The sequence below is a fragment of the Schistocerca piceifrons genome, chromosome 7, assembly GCF_021461385.2.
Source record: "Schistocerca piceifrons isolate TAMUIC-IGC-003096 chromosome 7, iqSchPice1.1, whole genome shotgun sequence".
NCBI classification, from domain to species: Eukaryota; Metazoa; Arthropoda; class Insecta; order Orthoptera; family Acrididae; genus Schistocerca; species Schistocerca piceifrons.
In genome coordinates this window covers 208,057,891-208,071,528 of record NC_060144.1, presented here as the reverse complement: position 1 = coordinate 208,071,528, position 13,638 = coordinate 208,057,891, and positions in this window count along the sequence as shown.

Below are 13,638 nucleotides of genomic sequence, written 5' to 3'. Positions count from 1 at the left end.
AATGAGGAGGCTTAAATGATAAGCAGGTACCCACCTTTACTCAGTTTTGTACATGAAAGAGTATAAATAAAGAAAAATAGAAGACGAAGAGGTTGTAAATTATATCTAGCAATATGGGTGGTGTGCGTTTGTTTGGAGATTAAATAACTCATCTATAAAATTCACTTGACATTCTACAAGCACCAGAACTCTATGGATAAAGGGCTACAGGAAGGATTCTAACGGAACGACAACTTGCTTGATTTCTAGAAAGCCTAGGATACGAGTCCGTGTATATGATTAGTTAACTCAAGACATACTCACAGAAAACCAGATCACATACAAATGCCGACCCGAAGATGTAGTAGAAGGCATTCTACAGTAATTCCTTTTATTTATTTGTTAAACTATTCTGTATTACACGCAAGAAATTTAATACGCTCTGTCAGGTTGCCGAATATATTTGCACCCATGAATTTTATTCCCTTCCGTACTAATGTTTAATACTTGGAACATTTGTAAATATTTGTCATCCTTGTATTATAATCAGACTGTGCACTATTTGTTTGAGGAATGGAAGAACGACTAATCAGAAAATACATTAATTTGTGCGTGCTGTTGTCAAAGTGCAAGCGTTTTCGGAAAGGTCTCTGCAGAAACGTTTCTTATAAAACACTTCTATATTGAGACAATATAACTTCAGTAAATCGAATGTCCCCATAAGTATTCCACAGCTAATAACTAAACGAAAATATACAGAACGATTTAAAGTCTTCATTTTTAAATCATATACAGCAATAATAAAGAGTAATATGCTGGAAATGTAGTTTATATATGGCGTTTAACCGACTGTTTTCTTTAAGTTCACGTTGTGAGCTCTTTCTAGTCCAAAAATACGTACTTCCGTGTTTAATTATTTTTAATAGATTTTACTTGTAGGCTCTGCCTTTCTTTGAGAAATACTGGTCGTGTTGCACCGAGTCTTCATACACTATCAGTGATGGCTTTAAATTCGGAGTGCCTGTTCTGTGTGATAGACTTGAAACTGTACTTTTTCCATTTAACAAATGTGGAACTGATACACACTTCTTTCTGTGATGTTGGTTATATAAAACCCCTGAATCTTCTGTGCCGACTGCTCAATAATATTTTAATGAGAATGTCATGATCACACAGCAAAATGTCTTAGTAACGCACACAATATTCCCAGCGTTAAAAGTACGTGATTAATTGATTGCAAGATATCATGCCTCAGGTTGAATGTAGTCTGTACAAACGACAAACCTTTTAAAATTACAAGATATTTGATGAAAAATATATTTCTCTGCATTAAGCTCTCATAAATTCTGTCGTACTTGATGGTCTATTTGTTTGAATACTGACAGCAACAATATTTCGGTTGGTAGCTCTTTATTAGTGTTCTATCTTCATCTTTGTGAGTGCATCAACAAATATCATATTTTAAGTCTGTATGGTTGAATGCTAATGTGAAGGAAATACGTAACTGTTTGAAAGATTCTCGGGCGTTAGGTCAGACGGTACTGCGTAAACTGTACAATATTTCTACGAGGCACATGATGATGGCGAGCAGCTTCCTCGTAGGACCACTGTGCAGTATAGACAATAACATCCGACGCAACGTCCGATAACCTTTTAAGCAGTTATTAGGCCGGGAAAACCTCAAAACCCACACTACATCAGTAGCTTAATATAGTGCAAAGCTACTGTGACCATTTGATAATTTTACCAATGATTTCATTAAAACTAAGTCAGTGTTTTTGGGAGAGTCATCAACACTGAAAACTCGTTTTGAAGATTTAGCACCTAATTTAAATTGATTCACACTCCGTAGATGGAGTTCCGGGAATGTAGCCATTGTAATTCTTCCCTTCTACTAAAATTTCAGCTACGTAACATCCATCTTCTGAGTGAGATAACAGAACGTTTAACATATATTACATCAAATGTGGGGAAAAATAAGTAATAGCTACATTAACGGAATTTCTAGTACTGAGAAATACGCCTTGAAAACGTGGAGATAAATCATCCTTCTGTGTAGGCTGTATAATACTTTCCTTAGATGACGTAGGTCTTGTGCTAAGGAACAGTTAACATCTTAAGGCGTAAATATTTGCTTGTATTCTGCATTGTGGGGACAGTCTGTTGCCAGTTCATAACGTACCTTTAAAGAAATCTTCTCATTTGTATAGCTTGTCCTTTACTTGTTTTTTATCTTGTGCTAGATGCGTTGTTTTACCTTGAAACGACATACCAAGAGTTTAATTTCTCATACTGGAAGACTACTGAATCGAATTATTTACAGAAGAACGGGAAAACTGGTAGAGGGCGTATGAATGGATGGTCTCGCGGTGATACGAGTTAATAAAACCTTCTCAGGCTGTCAGCCGCGTCAGGTTGTCAAAATCCCACAAGCTTTAGACAGAGCTCTCCACAGCAACTGTACACTGCAGGCGTTCTAAGTCCTAGATTGTCTTCCACAGGCCCCATGAGTTGTTGCATTTTTGCTGAGGGCCTGAACGCTGATGAGATGTTGTGTCTCTGCCACAGAAAGGAGAAAACGCTAGTTTCTTGGTCTCTTCTTCGCTGGTGTTTTCCCTGAGTGTCTCACCAGAAATAGTTCATGATACCCGGCGATGATTGTAACCATTTTCCCGGGAGGCTATTTGGAGATGGCATAGTTCTAGGGGACAACTTTCAGCATCTGAGACGACTTAAGCACGGTGGACAAGGGTGTCCACAATGCCACGTTTTAGTACTGGACGCTGGTGGCTATGAGCAAGCAGATACCGATCCGTATGTGCAGGTTTCCTGTACACAGTGTGGTTGAGGTGTCCAATGGTTTTACGGCGAACGAGGACGTCAAAGGAGGACAACGCAGCACTTTCTTTACTTCCGTCGTAAACCTAAAGTGGTCGTAAATGCCGTTCAGATGTTCTGAGAAATTTCCTAGTCGTGGAGCCAGATAATAAAAGGGTCGTCGACGTAACGATAAAAACAACTTGGCTTATCTGAAACCGTGTCCAAAGCGAAGTCTTCAGATGTCTTATATCTTCACAAAATGACGCGAACCATCATCATCTTAAAAATAAAAGTGTTCCAAGGAAAGTTGTTCATTCTGTACTTTAGTTAGGAGCTGAAGGTGGCGATAATGTGGGGTAGGGGGGAGGCAACAAACGGCAGGGGGGGGGGGGGAGGACGAGATACCAGCTAAAGTCAAATTGCAGTCAGGGATAACAGTCTAAGAAAGGTTGGGAACCACTGTCATAAGGCGTACGTGGTCTCGGCTCTTGAGGGAGGAGATTCTTAATAACGGCCTCTTCTAATGATGTCTCTTTCAAGTACACTGATGTCTTCCTTATTATTTTTGACGACGTGTCCGCGGCAGTTTCCTGTAGGTATCCTCCTCGAGAATCAACTGAATTCTAGCGTCGTATTCGTCTTTATTCAGTATGGTGGATGCATTCCCCTTCTCAGCTGACAGAACCATGATGAGGGGGTCGTTGCGGACCGAGTTAAGTCCGTTGCGTTGAGCCCTAATCAGGTTAGGATGGCCGTGGTTTAGGCTTAGAAATAGTCCGGCACGTTTCGCGACGAATTTCGTCTGCACTGTCACTAGTCATCTTGTAGTTAGCTTGTTCATCGCCACTTATAATATGACAGATAGGGATACTCGAGGCACTGGTGTGAAGTAAGACCTTTCGTAAGTGCCGAAATCGCACCTGCGTCGGTACCTCACTCCGTTATATGGATGATAGTTCGTTCTGCTGATTTTCGTTCTGCACCGAATTGTTGCTGGGGGAGCCAGATGAATTTCCTTTTCTGTTTCTCTGTGGTCTTATCCTGCGACGACACCTGTTGTGCAACATTGGCTGCGTCGATCCACTACCAATCTAGTCGCGAGAATACCTCTGTTAATTGCAGGCGGACAGCCAGTAGTTCGAGACCGTCTGAATACAAGGCTGCATAGATCTCCTCTCCCAGTTAATCGATAGTACAACTGTGGTATTTCCTATATGGTGGCCAGTATGTCAGCCAGTTGGACGGCATGGCGATAGGAAGTCCTTCAGCTCCACCAACCGTTTTATGGAGCAATTAGAAGACATCGCTCCACATAAGCCAAACGGCTTTTATCGTTACGTCGACGACCCTTTCATCATCTCTCCACACAACTGGAAGAATTCTCAGAACGACAATCACGACAACATTAGGTTTACGATGAAAATAGTAAAGATGATGCATTGTCCTTCTTTGACGTCCTCGTTCGCCGGAAAACCAATGGACACCTCAGCCACAGTGTGTACACGGGTCGGTAACTTCCAGCTCGTAGCCACCACTATCCAGCACCAAAACGTGGCGTTCTGGACACCCTTGTCCACTGTGCTCAAGTCCTCTCAGACGCTGAAAATCCGTCACTAGAACTAAGCCACCTCTAAAAAGTCTCCCGGGAAACGACTACAAACACCGCCAGGTATCACAGGCTATTTCTGGTGAGACAAGCAGGAAAAATACCATCCAATAAGACGCCCAAAAACTAGCGTTTTCCCCTTCCTGTGGCACAATTTTGGGAAAGATTATCTGGCTGCAGAAGAAACACATCATCTCATTAGCGTTCAGGCCCCCAGCAAAAATGCAGCGGGTGAGGCCTTTGAAGGACGATCTACAACTCAGAACACCTGGAGTGTACAAAATACCATCATGTCAGTGTGGGCGCTACTACATCGCTCAAACTGTACGCATTGTGGAGCAACGCGGGCCGCAACACGACAGTTGCTTACGCCTACGCTGTCATTGAAAAATCAGCAGTAAAATGCAGAGAGTGAAATGTTATGTGCAACTTGTACAGATTACTAGACGCTATTTCTAATTGGGAAACGTACTCACTGATGGTAGCCGAAGTAGAAAGTTTATCAAATGCAGACCGGCAATAATAGAAAAGCGTTTCTTGGAATGAGAAATTTGGTAACGTCATATATAAACATAAATATAGAAATTCTTTTCTGAAGGTGTTTGTCTGGAATGTAGCCTTAAACGGAAATGAAATATGGACGATAAATAATTCTGACAAGCAGCGAACATAAGATTTTGAAATGTCTTGCTATGGAAAAATGCTGCTGATTATATTGGTAGATCGGATAAAGAATGAGGAGGTACCGAATCTAAATGGAAGGAAAGAAGTTTGTGGCACAACTTCACTAAACGAAGGGGTCGTTTGATATGAGGGAGTAATAGAGGGAAGTGTTCTGAGGGCAAAAATGGTTTTTTTTTTTTGGTCATCAGTCTACTGACTGGTTTGATGCGGCCCGCCACGAATTCCTTTCCTGTGTCCTGTGCTAACCTCTTCATCTCAGAGTAGCACTTGCAACCTACGTCCTCAATTATTTGCTTGACGTATTCCAATCTCTGTCCTCCTCTACAGTTTTTGCCCTCTACAGCTCCCTCTAGTACCATGGAAGTCATTCCCTCATGTCTTAGCAGATGTCCTACCATCCTGTCCCTTCTCCTTATCAGTGTTTTCCACATATTCCTTTCCTCTCCGATTCTGCGTAGAACCTCCTCATTCCTTCCCTTATCAGCCCACCTAATTTTCAACATTCGTCTATAGCACCACATCTCAAATGCTTCGATTCTCTTCTGTTCCGGTTTTCCCACAGTCCATGTTTCACTACCATACAATGCTGTACTCCAGACGTACATCCTCAGAAGTTTCTTCCTCAAATTAAGGCCGGTATTTGATATTAGTAGACTTCTCTTGGCCAGAAATGCCTTTTTTGCCATAGCGAGTCTGCTTTTGATGTCCTCCTTGCTCCGTCCGTCATTGGTTATTTTACTGCCTAGGTAGCAGAATTCCTTAACTTCATTGACTTCGTGACCATCAATCCTGATGTTAAGTTTCTCGCTGTTCTCATTTCTACTACTTCTCATTACCTTCGTCTTTCTCCGATTTACTCTCAAACCATACTGTGTACTCATTAGACTGTTCATTCCGTTTAGCAGATCATTTAATTCTTCTTCACTTTCACTCAGGATAGCAATGTCATCAGCGAATCGTACCATTGATATCCTTTCACCTTGTATTTTAATTCCACTCCTGAACCTTTCTTTTATTTCCATCATTGCTTCCTCGATGTACAGATTGAAGAGTAGGGGCGAAAGGCTGCAGCCTTGTCTTACACCCTTCTTAATACGAGCACTTCGTTCTTGATCGTCCACTCTTATTATTCCCTTTTGGTTGTTGTACATATTCTATATGACCCGTCTCTCCCTATAGCTTACCCCTACTTTTTTTCAGAATCTCGAACAGCTTGCACCATTTTATATTGTCGAACGCTTTTTCCAGGTCGACAAATCCTATGAAAGTGTTCTGATTTTGCTTTAGTCTTGCTTCCATTATTAGCCGTAACGTCAGAATTGCCTCTCTCGTCCCTTTACTTTTCCTAAAGCCAAACTGATCGTCACCTAGCGCATTCTCAATTTTCTTTTCCATTCTTCTGTATATTATTCTTGTAAGCAGCTTCGATGCACGTGCTGTTAAGCTGATTGTGCGATAATTCTCGCACTTGTCAGCTCTTGCCGTCTTCGGAATTGTGTGGATGATGCTTTTCCGAAAGTCAGATGGTATATCGCCAGACTCATATATTCTACACACCAACGTGAATAGTCGTTTTGTTGCCACTTCCCCCAATGATTTTAGAAATTCTGATGGAATGTTATCTATCCCTTCTGCCTTATTTGACCGTAAGTCCTCCAAAGCTCTTTTAAATTCCGATTCTAATACTGGATCCCCTATCTCTTTTAAATCGACTGCTGTTTCTTCTTCTATTACATCAGACAAATCTTCACCCTCATAGAGGCTTTCAATGTATTCTTTCCACCTATCTGCTCTCTCCTCTGCATTTAACAGTGGAATTCCCGTTGCACTCTTAATGTTACCACCGTTGCTTTTAATATCACCAAAGGTTGTTTTGACTTTCCTGTATGCTGAGTCTGTCCTTCCGACAATCATATCTTTTTCGATGTCTTCACATTTTTCCTGCAGCCATTTCGTCTTAGCCTCCCTGCACTTCCTATTTATTTCATTCCTCAGCGACTTGTATTTCTGTATTCCTGATTTTCCCGGAACATGTTTGTACTTCCTCCTTTCATCAATCAACTGAAGTATTTCTTCTGTTACCCATGGTTTCTTCGCAGCTACCTTCTTTGTACCTATGTTTTCCTTCCCAACTACTGTGATGGCCCTTTTTAGAGATGTCCCTTCCTCTTCAACTGTACTGCCTGCTGCGCTATTCCTTATTGCTGTATCTATAGCGTTAGAGAACTTCAAACGTATCTCGCCATTCCTTAGTACTTCCGTATCCCACTTCTTTGCGTATTGATTCTTCCTGACTAATGTCTTGAACTTCAGCCTACTCTTCATCACTACTATATTGTGATCTGAGTCTATATCTGCTCCTGGGTACGCGTTACAGTCCAGTATCTGATTTCGGAATCTCTGTCTGACCATGATGCAATCTAATTGAAATCTTCCCGTATCTCCCGGCCTTTTCCTAGTATACCTCCTCCTCTTGTGATTCTTGAACAGGGTATTCACTATTACTAGCTGAAACTTGTTACAGAACTCAATTAGTCTTTCTCCTCTTTCATTCTTTGTCCCAAGCCCATATTCTCCTGTAACCTTTTCTTCTACTCCTTCCCCTACAACTGCATTCCAGTCGCCCATGACTATTAGATTTTGATCCCCCTTTACATACTGCATTACCCTTTCAATATCCTCATACACTTTCTCTATCTGTTCATCTTCAACTTGCGACGCCGGCATGTATACCTGAACTATCGTTGTCGGTGTTGGTCTGCTGACGATTCTGATTAGAACAACCCGGTCACTGAACTGTTCACAGTAACACGCCCTCTGCCCTACCTTCCTATTCATAACGAATCCTACACCTGTTATACCATTTTCTACCGCTGTTGATATTACCCGATACTCATCTGACCATAAATCCTTGTCTTCCTTGCACTTCACTTCACTGACCCCTACTATATCTAGATTGAGCCTTTGCATTTCCCTTTTCAGATTTTCTAGTTTCCCTACCATGTTCAAGCTTCTGACATTCCACGCCCCGACTCGTAAAACGTTATCCTTTCGTTGATTATTCAATCTTTTTCTCGTGGTAACCTCCCCCTTGGCAGTCCCCTCCCGGAGATCCGAATGGGGGACTATTCCGGAATCTTTTGCCAATGGAGAGGTCATCATGACACTTCTTCAATTACAGGCCATATGTCCTGTGGATACACGTTACGTGTCTTTAATGCAGTGGTTTCCATTGCCTTCTGCATCCTCATGTCGTTGATCATTGCTGATTCTTCCGCCTTTAGGGGCAATTTCCCACCTCTAGGACAAGAGAGGGCCCTGAACCTCTATCCGCTCCTCCGCCCTCTTTGACAAGGCCGTTGGCAGAATGAGGCTGACTTCTTATGCCGGAAGTCTTCGGCCGCCAATGCTGATTATTTATCAAAATTTAGGCAGTGGCGGGGATCGAACCCGGGACCGAAGACCTTTTGATTATGAATCAAAGACGCTACCCCTTTTTTTTTAAATAAGGAAAAGTTCTTTTTTTTTTCAAAAGAAAACAAGACTCCACTTATCCACTTATACTGGTTTCTCCTTCCAGTAAACAAAAATGAGTCTCCTTCGTCTTGTTGGCGAAGAAGCAATCTTTTGGAACAAAAAAAAAAAAAAAACAGTTTCTCAAAGCCAAAATCAAATTTCTTTTTCCTTTAAGAACAAATTATGAGGAATAAATAAGGAAAAGGTTTTTTTCTTTTTTAAATTAAAGTCGTCGTGCGACTTGTAGTTAAAGACCAGTTCTTACAGGAGCTCCTGAAGTGTATCCGCCTACAGCATGCCAGCTCGTCCAAACGTGTCATCTCATGGCGTAGGCGTGGGCTCTGGGTAGCAGATCTATTCAGTTCGGTTCGGTTTATACAGTTTTGAGCTTCTCAGGGCTTGGACGTTCCAGCTACTAGGTGGGTCATCGAAAGTGCTCTGTAAGAAATTGGAAAAATATTGTTTATATCGTGGGTTGCGTATCAGGACGCAGTGTCGTTCGTTGAGATAAGTCCAATATCCTAGCGTAGGCTTGTCGCCAGAAGTAATAAGATAGCGGATCGTGTGGCCGCAGATACAGTTCAGAGAGTGAGTCTTGGCGGAGGGGTAGAAAGTCTTATCGGGGTACAAAAGCATGTGGACGTCGATCTGAGCCGGTGTCTGGCGAGTAAGAAACGCCAAAATTCGCCGCGCAAGTGTCCAGACGTCGAACGCTGTGCCACAGTGGAACCGGTGGACATCCGTGTCATCCACTCCACAGTGGGTGCAGAGGGATGAATCGGCGAGATGGATGCGATGCAGACGATCTCGGTTAACTTGTTTGCCATTCACGGTGATGTACCACGCTGATTGAACGTCTGATTCAAGAAAACGCGCATGGATCGCCTTCCATATGTGTCGCCACACGTACTGTGGATACTTACGTTTGATGGGGTTGGACGGGCGGCACTGTTGTAACAATGCGGAGACTGTTTTCGTGAGGTACAAACGTGTAAGTGGTAAGGACCGGTAGATATAACTGAACTCCAGGAAGAATCGTTGGATGTAATAAAAGGGGGTTGGAATGGTCGATACTAGTACTGGGGCGGACAAGGAGGCCGGTGAAAGTTGTGAAGCAGGAGGCTAGTAAGGCTCTGCGGGCAACGATGCCAAAGTTTTAGTTGGGAGCTGACGTATAGTGCCTTGACACGAGTCGGCACATGGATGAGTCCCACCCCTCCACGATCTCGTGGCAGTGCAAGGAATTCATACTGCATCTTGAATAACATCCCCGAGCTGACGAAGGAGCCGAAAGCCATCAACAGTCGTCGCTCCAGGAGATTTGGGACTGGTAGTACTTGAGCCACGAGTGGTATACGGGAAGCATGATACATGTTCGCGTATTGCGCGCGTTGGACAACGTCGAGAGCTCGTAGTCGTTGATCTGCGAGATTTGCTCTGATTGTCTGTAGCAAGCGTCTACCACTGATAGTCGCTGAGCGGCGCAGGTGTGCTGTGAAATCAAGTCCAAGACACCGTATGGTGGCGGCGACACTAAGGGGGTCGGCGCATCTCTCCGGCAAGCCCTCACCAGTGAGCAGGACCTTGGATTTTGACACGTTGAGGGAGCTCCCCGACGCTTCGCCGTAAGTCGTCACCCATGTCAGTGCTGCTCGTACTTCATCTTCACTGCGCAGATATAGTACTATGTCGTCTGCGTAGGCTGTACAAAAAAACGGTGGCCTTGCACAGTCATGCCTTCCAAACGTTGGCGCATGCCCTGGAGCATGGGTTCCAAGGCGAAAGCATACAAAATCGTGGAAAGGGGGCAGCCTTGTCGTACAGATCGTGCGATGACCAGGGACGGTGTAAGGCGACCATTGTACATGATTTTAGAGGTTGCACTACTCAACAGGCGCATAACCACTGTGACAATACCGCCAGGAAAACCCATATGCTGAAGAACTGTCCGTAAATAGAAGTGGTCAACACGGTCGAAAGCCTGGCTAAAGTCTAGTGAAGCCAAGGCGCCAGGGAGACGCTGATAATGCGCTAATGCTATCATGTCTCTGTAACGGCAAAGGGCCGTACGGATGCTGTTGTCGCCTCCTAGGGAAGTCTGGTCGCAGGATGTGACGTAACGTGCGACCCTCTTGAGTCGCGATGCCAGTAGCCGTGTGAATATTTTCATGTCGCTGTTGAGCAAAGTAATTGGTCGATAGTCATGGACCCTCGATAACCCGCACGGTTTATGTACGGGGATAATAATGCCTTCTAGAAAGGCGCTCGGGACCACTGTCATCGGTGAGATCAGCTCTTGTGCGATTGCCGTCCGCGTGGAAGCCAACAAATAGTGAAAACTTGTATAAAATACGATGGGTATACCGTCAGGTCCAGGAGATCTGTTATCGGAACCCGCCTTGATAGCGTCTACCACTTCATCTGTGGTTACGTCGTCTTGGAGGTCATGCACTGCATCCTCCGGAAGAGTGTTCGTAGCAAGCTGAGCGACTTCTGTGATCAGTGCTGCAGAATGCGGCACGGCTGCGTATAGCCCGGCAAAATGGGCATGGAAAGTATGACCGATGCTTTGTTCGGTATCGTGCCGGCGCCCTTCCACATCAGTGAGGACCTGGATCAGAGCTCGTCGTCGTCGTTGTCTTTCCTGAAGGAGGTGGTACATCGACGGACGTTCTTGAGGGATTCGATTAGAAGCTCGAGAACGGACTACAGTGCCTTCCAAGTTACGCCGCATGATCATGGATATCTGCGCCTTCGTGCGATGGACCATCGACTGCCGGGCTGGCGAGAAAGGCATCGTCGTACAGTCACGTAGTATGGTGTAGTAGAAGTGCAGGGTATTAGTTTGCCACGCCTTTAATTTCTTCCCATAACTCATCAGAGTCTTCCTGAGGGTCGGCTTTGCACAGGAGAGCCACCATGATAAGGTGGAGTCATAGGCTTCTCGACGATGGTGGCAGCGTGCCCACGCTTCTTCGACCATACGGCGACAGTCTGAGGAGGTCAGGTTAGCGACATTGAGTTTCCACAGACCACGACTATGCCACACTTGCTGTCGGGCGAGAGTGACGTCACAGAGGTACGCATCATGGTCTGAAAAGGCCAAGGGCCAGACTTCCGCATGACGTGTGCCATCAGCAAGGGAGCGGGTAACGTAGATGCGATCTATGCGGCTTGACGAGTGAGAGGTGTAGAACGTATAGCCCGGTTGAATTCCGTGGACCTCCTTCCATGTGTCAACAAGTCGTAGACGGTCGATGACCACTGAAAGAGATGCACAAGGGGAATGTTGTGGGAGTTGGTCCGCGGGCTCTTGTGTCGAGTTAAAATCCCCACTAATTCGCTGTCTCACAGATTCACTTTACCAGTGTCTTGACAGCTGTCTACAAGAAACTTAGCGAGACTTGCCTTGATACCGCAATGAACAATGGTCCCCTAAGACCACGGACCAAAGATGAGGTTTATGCTCCCAAGAACTTTCAAAATTTGTTTTCAGTACCATCAGACTCATCAAATCAACAACAGCTTAAAAGTACGGAATTTGGAACTCGGCCATCTTGTTCAGAAGGATTCTGAGTCTCTAAATTCTGGATTTTTTTATAGATGCTACAATACAATTAAACTTTTTACAATTGGGTTTATTATATTGAGACTTACAGAACTTTATTTATTCCCCTAGGGTTTGAACTAAGTTAATTAAACTACTTGGAAGTAAGGATTAGGGGACTGCATAGTTTCTCCCATTTGAATTTCTATTGAGGCACTCCAATATTAGAAACATATTTGCACTTGGACAGTTACATTGTGGAAAGTGCAAGGGGAACAGCTTCCCGTATGGAAACTGTAAATCTTTCTTATTATTCACAAAAGAAAGACATCTGGTACTTGCTAAAAATAGAGCTCTAACGCTTGATACACACTGTGAAAGAAACAAAGTAACGGGTCTACTGCGAACGAAAATTAATAAGGGTCATTTATGCTGCTTTGATGCGAGTCGAGGTATTAAGAATTCTACATTTAGTGCTTTTTAAATGTTAATCCCTGAACACAACGCTCATTGACTCCATTTACTCAAAAAGAACGGTTATTTGGGCCTGAATGACGGGCACAAAATATTACAGAACAAACCCTAAAATGTAATAGTAATATAACAATGTTCTGACAAGAATAATTGCGGTCCCCCATTTATATTTAGTAAAAATGTGCTGATAACGTTAACTGCAGAGGTATTTCCCTTCATTACATTCGGTTTTTCATATAATAGCTGGTGTTTCACATGGTTTTGTTTCTTTATATCCATTCTGCTCACATCTACAACTCAGATAACATTCATCTTTGATCACAATTGAACATATTTCAGTTTTGGTTCACTGCAAATGTTGCTCTCCTCTACTCCTATAATTAATAGTTGCACAAATTATTTTATTCCTTCTAGGACGTTTTTTACAGATACCCGATGACTGCACCAAAACAGTCTTCGGCTTGAAGACCGCAGCGACAACAACAACAACAGCACCCGACGGCTAAATAGGTAACTGCCAGAATAAAAGTTCAGAGGTTCGGAGATCAATCCTCAGTTAGTATTAGAATATTTTTCTCTCACTTTCTCTCTCTTTCACTTCTAACAATCGGTTTTATAGGTGAACAATGACAACTTGCTTCGAATGTGTCAAACTGTAGGCAACTCAAATCTGTTGTCGGAGAAGGACACGGATACATTGCCCCAAATAGGACCAGGCCTAGTAAAGCACTCTGGTGAACATTCAAACCAACAACCGGATTGAGGACAGCTTTATACTGAATTTCTTTTGATAAAGAAAACTATACAGCCGGAGATCAGTGTGCTTCCATATCCGTACTTACTTCTTTCTTTTTACCATTTATAAATGTTTCCTTCCTTCCGCATTCGGTTCTACTAACACTTCTAACAGATTTTTGTTTTGTGGCTCTTATATAATTTTTACATATTTGTGTAGCCTTAAGTCGAACTTCGTAATAAGTAATTAGCCAATTCAAGTATTTCTTACTGCGAA